The 16,926-nt window shown below is 35.3% G+C and overlaps 1 protein-coding gene across 3 annotated transcripts in view; it reads left to right on the top strand.

Moving 5' to 3' along the window:
• MAP2 (microtubule associated protein 2) overlaps window positions 1-16,926 on the top strand; it is a 310,528-nt gene that overhangs the window by 135,932 nt on the left and 157,670 nt on the right. Inside the window, exon 1 of one of the 3 annotated variants that reach the window (XM_050752607.1) lies at window positions 16,752-16,883. The exons of the other annotated variants lie outside the window; for them this stretch is intronic. The gene's annotated coding sequence lies outside the window, so the exon portion shown is untranslated. Of the gene's footprint in view, window positions 1-16,751; window positions 16,884-16,926 lie in introns of those variants that run through there. 3 annotated transcript variants of the gene reach the window in all.

Genomic DNA, 16,926 nt, shown 5'->3' with positions numbered 1-16,926 from the left:
TGTGCTTTGACTCTAAAGCAAACATGAACACATATGTGATTCTGGATATTATGCTTTGGGATTTATCACAATGCCCAAGGCACTACAATATTACTAACTTATTTATTTCCCCTGGGCATCTTGTAATTTAAGAGAGTAAGATATCATTTTCCCCTTTCACTGGAGCACATGAGTCACAAAGGTCGCTACACACTGGGGGTGTCTCCAGTTTGAAAAAAAAAAGCTAATGCAGGTCAGGCACGCTGGCTCACATCTGTAATCCCAGCACTTTGGGAGGCTGAGGAGGGCGGATCACTTGAAGTCAGGAGTTCGAAACCAGCCTGTCCAACATGGTGAAACCCCCTCTCTACTAAAAATACAAAAATTAACCAGGTGTGGTGTTGTGCACCTGTAGTCCCAGCTACTCGGGAGGCTGAGGCAGGAGAGTCACTTGAACACAGGAGGTGGAGGTTGCAGTGAGCCAAGATTGCACCACCACACTACAACCTGGGTGACAGAGTAAGACTCTGTCAAAAAAAAAAAAAAAAAGGAAAAAGAAAAGAAAAGGAAAAAAGCGAATGCAAACAGCATCCCTATGAAGCAGCAGAAAAACTGAAACCAATGCCTCAAAAGCCCAGCGGTGATTGCATACCAGCTCAAATACCAAAACAAAGTTTTCTCTTTCTTGACTCCACAACTAGTCTTATAATATAAAGCCGTTTTTAAAAATTGGGGGTCATATTTCATTTTTGAAAAATTGAATCATTAATGTTAGTTATCCACACATCTCAGAAAATTAAAAGAAGAAATACATCACCAAAACTGTTTTTGGATATTCCATTGCTTCCTGGGTACCTGATTAGTCATATTATGCACATTACTTATACGAATCTGCTGTTGAAATTTTCAGCTAGAGGATTGAGATGCCAGACCTTAACTCCTGCCAGGTCTTTAGCCTTCTCTCTGCTATAGAATCAGTTTTTATTATATACAGAATATAGGAGAGTACAGAGTAGTAGAATGGAGTTTTAAAAGCATGCCTGTAGTATAAAAGCATATGACTTGAATTCATATCCAATGGTTTAGTCTTCCTGTGTCCGTGTTTACTCATCTATAACATGGGTGTAATGAAAGTAACCACCTCACAGAGTTGCTATGAGGATTAAACAAGTTAATGGCTGGTGCAAAAGTAATTGTGGTTTTTGTCATTAAAAGTAATGGCAAAAAGATGCAATTACTTTTGCACCAACCTATACAAATCGATGCTCAAAAATTGCCCTGTGTTTATAAAAGATTTATAAAAGATTTTCACTGTTATCTATAGAGATCTATGAGAACAACCTTCCTTCAGAGGCCATATGAATGTAGTTCAAGATTAAGGACACCTGCATCGCCACCAGCTCCCAACCCACCATGGTATACTTCTCTAGCTCATAGTGAAATCCCTTGGCCTCTCTCAGACTAAAACAACAGTGTGGCTGGAATTTCCAAGCTCTGGAATCCAGTCCCAAGCTCTGAAGGACAAGTTGATATTAACATAGCCCCTTGTGGGCGCTGGCTATGCTGTTCGCAAATTCCTCATAGAGGTTTTGGTCTCAACCAAGGTAAAATGCTGTGGAAGCTGAAGTAATGTTCTTTCATCTGAAACAGACAGGTGTCTTATTCACTTTATAGTTTCTTTGTAGTTGAAAAAATAAGGTTTTTATCTATGGTTACCAGTTCCCAAGTATCGAGTGCAAAACTTGCATATACTAGGTGATAAAAATATGTCGAGAATGCTGAAGGTAACTTTCTAACTTTAAGCAATATTTGTAGATTTTATTTAAAGCATATGTTATAAATACTATCTTGGAATCCTCTTTGTACTTTCATTTGTCTCTCAACAGTCAATGTGAAATGAAGGTCAGTTAATCTTAAAATATCCTTGATTAGAGCATTTTTTTTTCTGGATTTTTACCTGTTATTACTGATTGCAGCTAATGAAAAAGGGATAATATAAAGTGGAAAATGAATAGAAAAATGAAGGGAAATTCAGTTGCTTTAAACAATACATTTTAATTTGTAATATCTATATGGAAGACATTGATATAATTCAGTATGCTTTGTTCTCGGTGCAAATTCATATTCACATATAGTTTGACCCCCTTACCTCATTTTTGGAACCCCCTGTTGGTTTCACGTGCACAAGAGGCAAATACCTTTACATCTGGTGAGGAAATAATTTATCCCAAGTTATTTGGAATCATTTATGCTGGTGGTTTTTCAAACTATATTTAATGAATCAGTGGCACCAGCATCACCAGGATGCTAATGAATGCATATTGGACTGATGGCTTAACTCTAGACTTTTGAGTAGAATTACAGAAAGGCGAGGCCTGGAATCTGTGTTTTAGCACAGCTCTGTGGAGTAAAAAAATAAAAACAAAATCCAGGGGTAGCCACAGCCTTTGTGTCTACTTTCATAGCCCTTTCCCCATAGATAGTGCTGGGGGGCATTGCAATCTTGTTTTATAACATATTATGGTGGTGGTTGTTTTGAACCACAGATGCAAAGAATTGACCTTCTCATAATCCTCATTTCTTTGGCTCATGATCACCAGATCATGCAAGCCTTTTTTCATGCTTTATGTTATTTTAACTTTTTTTCCTTTTATTTCTGAGCCCCACTTCCATTATCCTGCCCCTGCATGCCCTCGTTGCAATATGTTGTAGAGATGGCCATGCTGTTCTGTTTCTGCCTTTCTTTCACTCAACACAGTTTAGGGTTTCCAACAGCTGCACAGGACGGCAAGACTCCTTCTGCCACCTGTGATGTGTCTCCGCCCCTTTCTGTGAACACCTCAGTTGTCTTGACTCCCACCATCATAAATACCGAGCTCAAGCACTTCACTCAGATTCACCACTTGGCTGCTTCACTTTGATTAGGCTTCATGATTACTCTTACCATTTAATTTGTTTTTAAATCTAGACTTTAACAACTCTTTTTCATTGATTGTGTTTTAAACTGCCTGGATAACATGTATTAGGAGGAATTGCAAACTCAACGGAAAATTTCTTTTTGTTTTTATTTTTTTGAGACAGGAAGTTGCTGTCTCCCAGGCTGGAGTGTAGTGACATGATTATGGCTTATTGTAGCCTCAGCCTTTTGGGTTTAAGCAATCCTTTCACCTCAGCCTCTCTTGTAGCTGGGACTACAGACACACACTACCATGCCCAGCTAATTTTTTTTTTTTTTTAATTTTTGTAGAAACAGGGTCTCTCTATGTTGTACAGGTTGGTTTTCAACTCCTGGGCTCAAGCGATCCTCCCACTTCAGTCTCCCAAAGTGCTGGGATGGTAGACCTTAGCCACTATGCCCAGACCAAAAATATCTATACATTATAGATTGAGTTATATCTGTATTTCCTTAACTATTTCCGTCCACGATTTATAGCTTCTTTAAAATGTCAATCATAGGTATATCCTTATCCAAAATTTTTTTCTTTTTCTCACATTTGTCATAAAATTTTGTGCTTTCTCTCTGAGGCCGTTAGCTCTTTGTTAACTAACCTGAGTTCCTAAGAAAGTCCAACAAGAAGTCACAAATTCATCCTCTCTAGTACAAAACATCTGTCCTGTGTGGGCATCATTTCCCAATGGAATATGAACTCTTAATACAAAGGTCATAATGTAGGATTGTTTTCTCTTGTTATTTGCTCATCGGGTCTCTTAATCAAAAATGCTACCTTTGAATCTCTTGTCAGACCGCACAGATGTGTAAGAAGAAAATTTTTCTAAGCAAAGATTTTTTAATATAAGTAGCCAAGCATTTAATCTAGGGAAGAATGCAACCAGCTGGTCAATAATGATGAAATACTTTTTTGTCTGTTTTTCATTCTCCCTCACTCAGCGACTGCTGACTATGCACCTCCAGGCCAGAGGCCTATTGAGAGTGACATTCACTCTTTCCAAGATAATCCTCATGATAGGATGCACTTAATTTATGCTGTTGATGAGACTGAACTGAACTGATTTGCATATCATCAATACATGTAAGTCCTGAGTGGAGGACCAACCATCCTAATTAATATATCCCCTGTCACGGACTTGCTGTATCTAGCAAATTCTGGAATAATGCTGATTGCAGGTGGCTGGTGAATATTGACGCTGTTCAGGATTTATAAGGCTGTATTGGAAGGCACGTGAAACTAAAATCTTCCTTGGAACAACGTCCCTGTTTAAAACTACTCTGATTCAGACCCAGCTGGGCATTCAGCAATGCCAGCCATTGAATAAGATCTTTCAAGTGCCTCAGCCTGCTTCACCTGTCAGACTGGCTCAGTGGTTTATAAATGAAACTCTATTTGTTTCCAAAGCTCCTGATCCTCCAACTCTTCTCTATCCATGTCGCATATTCTTGCTTCTCCTTCTGATTTGAGTGTCTTAACTCTCCTAACACACATCATCAGTTTTCATTTAATTCTTTTTTCAAGTGATGCACAAATAGTGCTGAATCAGTCCTGGCATTTCTGTGCTGTTCTATTATCTTCACAACCCCGGTTTGTTTTTTCATTTTTTTGTGTTCTTCTTCAGCTTTTTTTCTGTTGTAAAATAAGTTTCTTTTTCATCACACTTGGCTTTTAACTCATGAGTGTCAGTTTCTCAAGGTTTTCTTTGGTGCATTTCTTAACACAGGCCTCGCATCCCCTTCTCTCATCGGCCATCAATCAATCATACATTTTGTTAAACAGCTACAAAATAAAATTAGAAATTATAAGAAAATTGGAAGCATCCCCATGCCACTAGAAAAATCTGTTGTTGAGGCATCAACTGCTTTTTCCTAATATGTCATCTATATGCTTATAAGCATTCCAGTAGAAAGTGTGTATAAACTGGACATTTGATTCCCTTTTCTTTATTTTTTTAGCTTCACTGGGTTAAAAATAAATAAATAAATACCATGCTACAGCAGTACATACAGTGATCTCAGTGACAATATATCTTCCTCCCCACCAGCGACGACTTCTTCCATTTTTTTTAGGTCAATGTCCACAACACAAATTAACATTATTTATTGTACACCAATGTAAAAGGAGCCTACCAGATATTAGAGAAAGTTGTGTAAAACACATCAAGTTTGGCCCTAACATAAAACCAAGGACCTATATAGATGAAAGTTTATTTAAATATTTAAATGATTCTATAACTATTTTCCTTGACTATGTTCCCCATTACTCTGGGTTAAAATGGAGGAGAAAGAGTTGAAAAGGGGAAGGCAAAACAAAGATAATGGAAAAGTATAAAAAAGCAAAACGCAAGAGTGTGGTAGTTCAAGAAAAAAGTCAGTGGTCCTGGGGGTGGAAATTTCTCTTCCAGACAGATCTGTTGGCCCAGATTCTTACAATAGCTATTTTTGCATTCCATTTGAAATTTAAAAAGTAGATAGACCATGCCTGGAAAAAAAATTGAGTTCCGTTTTACAGAATATTAAATAAAACACTTACTTCTTCAATTATATGTTTGCTATTAGTAGCAAAAGGAAAAAAGCCACAAAACTATGGAAAATGAAACGACTAGAAATATAACATAACATGATCTCTTTCTCGCCAACTTAATGATACTGTTGAGAAGGAATATACATATATAGACGTTGCTTATGTATAATATTTCCTTTTGATTTAAAAGCCAGTATATCTTTTACCTAAAATCCTTTGCAGCTAAGAAATCTGATGATAGAATGAGCCATGAAGTTTTAGTAGAAATAGAAACAGTACGCCCACTCTTCATCTAAGTTCCTGTTTCTTTTCACACTAGGGATTTGATATTCATCATCTTTATTCTTTGGTTCCAATCAATAGGAGAATTTGGGACTTTCATGCACATGTAGATGTACTATTGAATACTTTCTAAATATTCAAAGTGTGCTGTAGTTCTGTTTTATTAAAATATCTATAAATAAATACCTGCATAGATAATTAATTCTCTCTTCGCATCTCTATTGTAACCGTGGTACAAGCACTAGAGGAAGAGGAGACACTAAGAAATTATATATGTAATTCCTGGTGGCCATCACCCTAGGGTACACTGTCCCCTAAACAGCCAAGAGAATATGTCTGGATTTCATAAATTTTTGGAATGTGGATTTCAGTTATTCACAAAATAAATATATGCATTTTCAGAAATCATTCCACTTATGATACTGCATTTATTAAACCATCAAAGTAGACATTTTATTTTTTGAACTGGAAATATTAGATGCTGAAAATAAAAGCTATAGGATCTTGCAGAATTTAAGCTTCTTCAGAATAATCTGGTCAAGTTAAGGTTAAAGATTACCAAATTTAAATGGATTGGCACTAGCTGACCTCTTAAGTACTGCTGGCTCTCCAATTCAGTGAAGTTGCTGAAGACTGAAGGAACAAGAGAGGTTTAAAATATTGAGATATATTAATTTTCAATGCTTAGAAAGCAGTCAACAAAATAGCGCCTTTTAGTAGTTTTCAAAAACAAATCAGGCATTTAGATCTACTGTCATGAAATGTAGCATTTGATTTTGTAGCATTTGATTTGATTTCAGTCTTTCATGAAATTGTAATGGCCCCACTTGTGGAGAATTTGATTAAATGGAGGTTCATTTCCTGCTTTCAGGAAGATCAGCCAAGAAATTAATGACTCCAGAAGATAGTTCTGCTTGACTGGTTGACTGCTAAATAAAAATTTTATTTAGTAAAAAATCCTCCACACTAGTTCTCTTAATTTTCCTTCATGGTTTGCCCATTTCTCTTGCAAGTATTGTTTGCCTATAGGGTGGCTGTATCTCCAGTGAATATGGTTTGTATTAACATTTAGGTTATAAGTAAGATAAAAATAAATTTACTAGTTATAACCAAGGATTCACAAGTAGATAAGAAAAACTGCTAGAATAATTTTTGTAGAAATAAAAAAAGTAAGTAAATACTTTTTAAAACTTGAAGTAAAGGAAGAGAGGTTACTCAAACTCCCTATAAATTGCCAAAGATGAAAAATCTAAAATTTGTGTATTCAAATAGCTAACCAAGACCTAAAATAAATGAAACACTTACACTACATGTTTTATTTCATGATTTCTGAAACTTTTAGCCCTAAGACTTTTAGGAAGGTAATTTATGCTTTTATATGAGCTTTAGTGTTTTAATTTCAGTGTTCATGCATGCATGAATGAATATTTATTGAACATTTATTGTGTACCAGTTATATACCAGACCTAGTTCTAGGTATTTGGGATATATTCATGAACAAAACAGGCAGAGTCTTGCCTTCATGAAGCTTACAAGTGAATGGGGAAAGACAATAAATTATAACAAGTAAATTAATTATATGGCACATTAGAAGATGATAGCAAAATGGAGTAAGGGAGATCGGGAGTAGGAATTACAGATTGCAATATTGAATAGGATGGTTAGGTGAAGCCTGCTTGAGAAGGCAATACCTGAGGGAAAACTTCATGGAAAGAATAGAATTGTCTGAAATAAAAAAGTGTCCACACACCGAAATTTAACTATTAAAAATGTGTTAACTTTTTTAATGGACATGGATTACATAATATGATATGGTCTTTTCTCATGTAACGTTTAAGATTCACCATGATGTTTGATGATTTCTAACTCGATAGAATAAAATAAGGGTATGATTGTGTTAAGATATGTACTTTACTATTATCATCTGTACTTCTAAGATAGTAGTTAATTTCAACAAGATGTTTCAAAACAAACATAATAAGCCCGAATTGTCAAACAACAAAATTCTTTAAAAATACATGAGCATATATTGCACTCATATGATTCTATATCCTCTGCCAAGATTAAACCAGATAGATAGTAATTAAAATTATGATGTTTTCCTCACCTCCACGAATGCTTGTGTTTATACATACACATTATTTAAATATGAACTGATGGAATCTGAAATAATTCTGAAAGTAAAAATCTGTGTTTTTACTCTTATCTCTTTTATGCACAGCCTACTTACATAACAAGTAGTCTGACTAAACTCCCTCTCCTGGAAAAATAGAAAATTCTTAATTCTGTGTTCAATTTATCTCTTCCCTTTCTGCTATCTTGTAAGTATAAATGGAAAATTCTTAGTTCTATGTTTATCTCTTCCTCTACTGATACCTTCTAAGTGTTAGGCTGAATTACAGACTAATTAGCTGAGAAGTCCAGGGATTGAATTTCTGCTCCACTACTTACCAGCTGTGTTCCCCTGGGCACTTTACTAAACCTAATTAGGCCTGTTTCCTCAACTGTAAAATAGAGACACATGACTCTCAGAATTGTTGAATAAAGTAATGTACTCAAAAAGACTGGCACTTTGTAGGTTCTTAATCATTTTATTAGAATCATGTCATATGCTTTTCAAATTGGCAAATATTAGAATAAATAACTGAATGTAAATTACTGAAAAATGGACCAAGCCCGTATATAATAACAGGCATTATAGTATAATGATGGTTTTTGTTTTTTGTTTTGTATGTTGGTGATTCTGAGAAAGGAAAGAGCTTTATGACATTATGTGCTTGTGGGAATTTTGGAAGCCATTATGAAAAAGGCAGAACTTTAAATGAACCAAGAAGGAAGTGTAAGATTTGCGTTGGAAGAGAAGAAATTAGTGATTCCTGAAATAAACTAATGATTATGGTAGGCCTCAATGGGTAAGGGATTTTTGTGAAAGGGATGATATGGGAAGCATCTTAGCTGTCCATTCTTTTGTCATAATAGCATAGTTCTGTAAGGGCTGCTTCACATAAATACTTTCACTTGCTGCCATATTCCTAAAATACACATTTTACTTCCATTTTTCATTTCATGTGTTTTACTTTACAGTTGCCATTTGTTTACTAAAAGCCAATGTAAAACATACTTTCCCTACTAAGGAGAATGTGCCCTTACAATTTGTTTGCTTAATATACATGTAATCATATAGTCTTTACGCAGCCATGGTTACGTGGTATGTTTGCAAAATATATGCTTATACACAGAACCCTTTTGCATAGTATTCACTATAGATCCTAAAACTTATGAATGAAGAACTTCTAAAACAATGGCACCATAATATTTATTACAATTATTATTATGAAGGTACATTACATTAATAGAGTGCCCTCTACTCCATGTCACTGCCACTCGTGTCAAGAAGACATTGTACATCTTCCAAGTCAATACAGTCTCTCATACTACTTTCTACACAGGTAAACACTATTCTGATTTCTGTCTCTGAATATTTATCTGCTCTGGAACTTCATATATTATTCCATATATTTAATTTAGTATTTACTTTCACTAGGTATTGCCAAACAGTTTTCCAAAGTGGTTGGATTAATTTAAGCTCTCATCAGCAGTGTATGAGAGTCTTAATTGTTCAACTATTATAGGTTTCTTTTCGACCTCTTGAGAGCTTTTAATTCCCAACATAGTCCTTAAAGTGTAATGAGATTATGACTTTATAAATTGAAGTAACAATTATTTTTCATAATTGTAGTTCATGTGACATTGTTTTAAAAAAGAAGTTTGGTTTATTTTACTTTGGTAAAAGTATGTGAGAAGAATAGAACTTTGAGTATAGTTATTTCATAAGCTTAGGTGGTAATGTCATATGAAATCTAAATATGGCTTTTAAGCTAGCTATTTTATTAAATTGCAGTCAGACTTTGAATGCTGACAATAAGAATAACCTGCCTTTCTTTCTGTCTCTCCATTTATACCATCTCATTGGCTTTACCTTGATAAGTGAAGTAAAAGCACTGATGGAATAAAGAAAAATGAGAATTTATTACTTTTAGAATTGTGAAAAATGTGTCAGTGAACTATGAATATCTCTGAGGTTCAAGATGGTGCATAATCCAAAAATAATTTGAAATGTATTATGTACATACATTTGGATAAGAATCTAAGTGATTTTAAAAAAAATCATCATACTAAGATTGTAAATGAAATAGTCAATCTAAACTCTGATCATCATGACTCAGAAGTATTAAAGCCTGATTCAAGAGCAATTGGAGAGTGATTTCCAGTTATCTTGTCTTACTCTTCACCCTACTTGGTTGGAATAAATTCATCCTTCTCATTGCAGTACAACTCTAATTAAAATCACGTGAATATGTCAAAGATGACCACATGCAATCCATATCTCAATATGCTCTTTGCTTTTTATAAATATACTTTATTTTGTAATTTGTTTTTCATCCAAGGTCAGTGGAGATACTGAATATTTTGTTTAAATATTTCTTACTGGGTTTTATGTATAAGACATAGTTAAAATACATATAAAGTAAGGCAGATAGTTATAGGACTTTGGGCTTGGATAATATCAATATTATTTTCAAATTTTAAGTAAGTTAATAGTCCAGAGCTCAGTGGCATAGAATACCTAGTAAACTTAAATGAAATATCAAATAGACAACAAGCTAACAAATGTAGTCCATTTGGTAATCATAACAAAACTTGTGGTAGGAGTCAAGTGATTCAGGGATTCTACTTTTCAGGAGAAATGTCTCTCAGCAATAAATTTGTCCATTGTTTGCCGTCAGAATTATTTGCATGAGTTTCTCAACATATGGATGTTTTTATAACTAGTAACTGAGCTTCACTGATGGTGTATAGTTGATAATTTGTATAGTTTTTTATGAAAAACAAAAGACAGCCCTGAGAGTGATTTACATATATTTATCCTGTAGATGCTTAGTGATTGTCTTTTAACCCCTGACCAGTTGTTCTTTATCACATAAATCAGGGATCCACTAAAGCACATGTCTTTCATTTATGGTACCATTTTAATCCATTTGTCCATGTAAAAGAAATTTTTAAAAATGGAGATCTACAGACCTGCAATTGAATTTGTTAAGGAATTCAAAAACATTTGTAGAAGATTTTCAGATTCCCACATGAATCAGAGTCTCATGGCATCAAAAAAATCAATAGCTTTTGGAGCCATGCTTCCAACAATTTGTAATAATCTGGAAGGTGCCATGGACTGAATTATAAACTTGTCCTATTTTAATTAGTGGCCATGGAATTCAAAGACTTGCTGTCTAGAAACTGGGACCTTTTTATTACTTTTTTTCTTTCTTTTATTTATTATTATTATTATTTTTTGAGAAGGAGTCTCACTCCATTTCCCAGGCTGGAGTGCAGTGGTGTGATCTCGGCTCACCACAACCTCCGCCTCCTGGGTTCGAGCAATTCTCCTGCCTCAGCCTCCCGAGTAGCTGGGATTACAGGCACGTGCCACCACACTCAGCTAATTTTTGTATTTTGAGTAGAGACGGGGTTTCACCATGTTGGCCAGGCTGGTCTCCAACTCCTGACCTTAGGTGATCCACCTGTCTTGACCTCCCAAAATGCGGGGATTACAGGCGTGAGCCACTGTGCCTGGCCCCTTATTACTTTATTTTTTAATGAGTTATTGAGATATAATTCACATGGCATGAAATTCACTCTTGTAAAGTATACAATTCAGCAATTCAGTGGTTTTTAATATATTCATAGAGTTGTGCACCCATAACCGTTACTTAATTTCAACATTTTCATTACCCCAAAAAGAAGCCCCTACCCATTATTAGTCACTCTCCATTACCCTCTGCCCCCAGCCTCTGGCAGCCACTAATATCCTTCCCATTTTTATGGATTTGACTATCCTAGGTATTTCATATAAATGGAATTATAAAATATATGGCCTTTTGTAACCACCTTCTTTCACTGAGTATCATGGTTTTTAGGTTCATTTGTGTTGTGACATGTCAGTACTTCCCTTTTTTATTGCCAAACAATATTTTATGAATATACCACATTTTTAAAAAGTTTTATTATTAATATTTTGACTGACAAATCATAATTGTATACATTTATGGGATACCATATGATGTTTATTTGTTTTTTTGTACAGTACACTGTTATTACCTATGGCTCTCATGGTACATTAGATCTCTAGACTTGCTCATTCTACATGATGCTATTTGGTATCCTCTTAACCTACATCTCTTCATTCCCCGCCACCCCCAAACTGTCCCCCAACTCTGTCACTGGTAACCACAGTTTTGTTCACGCTCTGTAAACTTGAATTATTATTATTATTGTTATTTATATCTCACAAATAAGTGAGATGATGCAATGTTTTTCTTTCTGTGTCTGACGTACTACACTTAGCATAATGTCCTCTGGGCTCATTTACATTGTGGCAAATGGCAAGATCCTGTTCTGTTTTAGAGCTGCATAATATAGATACACACACACACACACACACACACACACACACACACACAGAGACAGACACAGAGATTAGAGTTTCTTTATCCATTCTTCCATCTACAGACACTTAGGTTGTTTCCATATCTTGGCTATTGTGAATAATGCTGCAATAAACATGGGAGTCATTTTGTACAACTCGTACTACCCAATCCTGCATCCATGTATAGCTTCTCAAGGTATTAGGTTGAACCATATGAAATTGGCATTTTGTAGGTAAAAAGTAATAGAATTTTATCATTTTGTATATTTAAGACTAATGTGCTAATTATGACACTTTTTGTCTTTTTTGACCACAATATATTTTTGTGTGGACCAACTTTGTTGGAAGAGAAAATGTCATCTACAGTAAATAAAGCAAGACAGTGATCAGTGATTTTGGATATCACGATAATTTATAAAATACTTAGACATCTGCCTATTTGATTTAGAATAACAAACTCAAGAATACTAGGGGAAAGCATAAGTATTATTTCTATTATAAATTTTTGAAAGTACAAATTTTAGTAAGTGTATTCATATCTCTATAAAGGTCATTCCAAAATATTTTGGCCATGAGGCAGCATTAATTCGTCGAATTTTATTTTAAAAATCTAAAAATTATCACTTAGCACATTTTAATACCAAGAGAAGGCATGATTTATCAAACAAACTCTTTCTGAGCATTTAAAAGCTGTTAGCCCCATGCTAGGTACTTTGCAGAATTCAAAGGGAGTAGGAGACAAGTCTCTATTTAAAATAAATTTACATCCTATAATAGAAATTATAAAATATATTGATTACAAAATATATGGCAAGGAGTCGCTTACAAGTAAAAGGCAATTTTTATCAGAAAGACTGAATATATAGAATAGGGAAGACAATATGGAATACAATGACTTCTCTTGTGTTTACACATTCCAATTCATATACTAGTGTGATTTTTCATATGTAGTCATTTAAAAAATATTTTAGGTGCTTTGGATACCAGTGTCCCAAACATGTAAAAATGACTGCCCTCATGGAACTAGCAGGGTGAAGTTAGAAATAAATAAGAAAAGTTTATGTTATGATAAGTGCTATGGAAAAAAGTAAAATGCAGCAGGGGATGAAAAGTGGGAAGGGCATGGTTGCAACTTTCATTATGGTAGTTAGGAGAGCCCTGGTTGGAAGATGATCTATGAGCAAAGGCTTTAAGGAGGTAAGGAATATAAGCCTCCATTATTCATTCCTGGAGAGTTTAGGGAGTGATACACAAATAAACAGACCAATATATTTAGGGAATGAAATAAAAGTTCTTTCAGAAGAGGCACAGGGGTGAATTAACTGAATTTGGAAGTATTGCTGAATCAGATTCTTAAAGATCAGGCATCTACAATGAAGCAGATATAACAGAGGGGTGGAGTCATAGTATCTCATCAAAGTGAGAAAAGGAAGTGTGAAGTTAGGTTTCTATTAATTGATTAATTAATTTATTTATTATTTTGGGAGACGGAGTCTTGCTCTGTCGCCCAGGCTGGAGTGCAGTGATGCGATCTCGGCTCACTGCAACCTCCGCCTCTTGGGTTCAAGAGATTCTCCTGCATCAGCTTCCAGTAGCTGGGACTACAGGCATGCACCACCACACCCAGCTAATTTTGGTTTTTTGTTTTTTTTTTTTTTTGGTAGAGACGGGGTTTCACTATGTGTTGGCCAGGCTGGTCTCAAACTCCTGACCTCAGGTGATCTGCCCGCCTCGGCCTCCCAAAGTACTGGGATTACAGGCATGAACTACCACGCCTGGCCTTCTATTAACTAATTTATTAAATGAAGTTTCTTGAAAAGGAAATCCTGTTTCCCTCTTTTTTCCATTCCCAGAACCTGTGAAGAGTCTGAAAAATATGTACGTGTGCCATCACAGTTGGTTAAATGAATGGATGAATGGTGGTAATCCAAGGTCTAAAATACTGTCAGACAAAAGAAGGGCAAGGCAAGCACCAGTTTAGGCTTTTGGGCATAAATATGAAAGATCTAAAAATTCACAGAAGTATCTCAATTGTCTGTTGTCTTGTATTCTTAGAATATGACATACCTAAGGGCAGTAATTATGTTTCACATATGGTACTTACTCCATGTTGGAAACAAGTGGGGAAAAAAAAGAAAAGAGAGTGTACCAACTCATTCTCATGTTCTGAGCTAGGTATCCCTAAATATTAAGTGACCTCCAGAGAGTATGATATGTTCTTGGAAGCTGTGCTATTTTTTTAGACTGACCAGGACCCTTATATGTGCTTTCATGATAGAATATGATTCATGTTTCAAGACATAAGTCTTAGGCATCATTTTTTATGTTCAGAAGTGAACAGAAGACAATACATTAAAATAAAACATTCACTTTGAAAAATCACCTTATTATCCAAAATCACTGAAGAAAAATAGACATTTAACAGGGAGATTGTATTTAAAGGGACATTTTTTTTTTTTTTTTTTGCAGGGTTGGGAGAAGAATTCTAACCAGTATGTAGGATTCACTAACATCTGAAATCTCTTGTGATTATTACCTGTGGTAGTCATACATTTTTAAAATGTGATTTATTCGTTTTATAGCTACATACTGGGGAAAGAGGGTGATGATGGTGGCAGCAACTGTCTTTTAGACATCAAAAAAGCAGTTTGACCTTATCTATAGATGAGTTAATCTAAAAGCATTGAATCATATGAACTGAATAGTGAAAGAACAGTTTGGAAAGAAAATAAAAACAGTAAAACATGAAGGTCAAAATTCTAGCCACATTTGCTGAGGGGTTTAGAAAGATTTGAAGAAAATTTGCGCCCTCCAGTGGTTGTTTCGGAATGAATTATTATCATTATTATTGTAATTTTTAATTTTACCTTGGCTCTCCATTTTCCAGCTTCATTGTTTTTGGTAACCCAGGAAAGTTTACCTTGTCTATACCTAGAAGGTGCCTTGGGAGACCGACTCAATTTGATTACCCAGTTTTATGCTTGCAGAAAGAATGAGGCCAGTAATGATAAAAGTGCCTAGTATATGATGATGAAGTTCAGGCTCAACAAGATAGGTTCACAAAAGGGCAATCATGCTTGATTTATCTGATTGCCAGACTGGAAATGAAAGAAAAGCAGTGACATAATTGCCCCAAATTCCTCAGACCTCAAATACAATCCAGAAAAGATATTTGCAAAAGTCTTCAGAATGATTGCAATGCATTTTAAAGAGGGACATCACTGCTTTAGCAAATACAAGAAGGTTTACAAAATTACAGACAAAGGATGTTTCTGGAATCTGTATTGCTTGCAAACAGAACAAAAGAGAGCAGGGAAAGAAAGTCACTTGGTTAGAGAAGAAAAGCAGAGGGCTGAATCAGGAAACTCTGTGGGTGCCTCGGTTTTGTGACCTTGGTCATATTCTTTGGGCCTCAGCTTTCTCACCTATGAAACAAAGGATGTGGACTAGGCTAAGTGGTTTCCATGAAGCCAGTATTTGTACAGAGGCAAGCGGTAGCAGAATTGATCTCATACAAAAGAACTGTAATTTGAATATTTATGAAAGCAAAATTAGCTAGTGATTAAAAAATGGGGCAGAAAGGTGGCTCAAGGAGAATGCAAATTTATCTTAATGAATTCAAAATACAGTATAAAACTGATAGAGGCTATTCTTTCAAGAAGAAAAAAAAAAAAAGAAACATATCATCTGTCTCTCAATTTCCTTCCCTGTAGTCTCGTTCTCTCTCCTCTGCCATCAAGACTTTCTGTTTCCCGTAACCATGGTGATGCTTCTTCCCAGCAACCTTCTTCACAGCTGGCCTTTTTGGTTCTCATCGAATTTTGCTCCATTCACTGGTTCAGGTTGCTAACAATGCTGTAAAAATTAATTTATTTATTGACATTTTTCTCCTTCCCTTTTCTCCAGGAAATAAATGCAGGGAATTATTCCACACTTAACCTCCCTACACAAGGGGCACTGTAAAACAGGGATATTCAACTGCTAATTTCAGTTGCTAACATGGAGGGGATACAGATTATGCCAAAGATCATATTCTCTGCCTGGGCCCTCAGGGACTGAAAAGTCCTAGGACCAAGCTTGTTGCCACCTCCTTTTGCTTTTGTATGTAAATGGAATAAAATAGATTGCCCCCAGAAATCACATATTGGCCCTGGTTTTCTAATTCTCTTTTTTTTTTTTTTTTGTTTTCTCTCTTGTAAGGAAAACATGGCCAAGTGCATAATTATAACTGTTAAAAGGGTATTGAATTTTCTGCAGAAAAATATACATAAAAATATGCATTTCTTTAATGAACATATTTATTTTGGAACATAAATAAGCAATATGCGATAGTTTAAAAATATTGTAATTATCTGCCAATGAAAAATCTCTGATGTCCTTAATGCAGACAATAAAAATTCTCATAAATTAGTATTTAGTGATGTCCAGTTTGTGTAGCTTGTTTGTAATCCTGTATGCCTGAAAACTGTTTCTGTATTTAAGTGGTGTGTGTGTGTGCGCGTGCGTGTGTGTGTGTGTGTGTGTCTGGCATTAACACAAAGGAGACCAGATGATGACATTCATAGGCTGATAGACTCGACTCCTGGGGACACACTTGGATGGAGGCAATTAAAATGCCTGTCAGGCATTTGGTACCAGAAGCCCCTATGGCAAACCGCTAAATCGTAAGTGAGGGCTGCATCCTATTGTCAGTGAATGATGGCGGAG

This window comes from Macaca thibetana, chromosome 12 (assembly GCF_024542745.1).
Source record: "Macaca thibetana thibetana isolate TM-01 chromosome 12, ASM2454274v1, whole genome shotgun sequence".
Classification (NCBI taxonomy): Eukaryota; Metazoa; Chordata; class Mammalia; order Primates; family Cercopithecidae; genus Macaca; species Macaca thibetana.
Note: the sequence above shows the minus strand (reverse complement) of the source record. Positions and strands in the feature narration are given on the sequence as shown.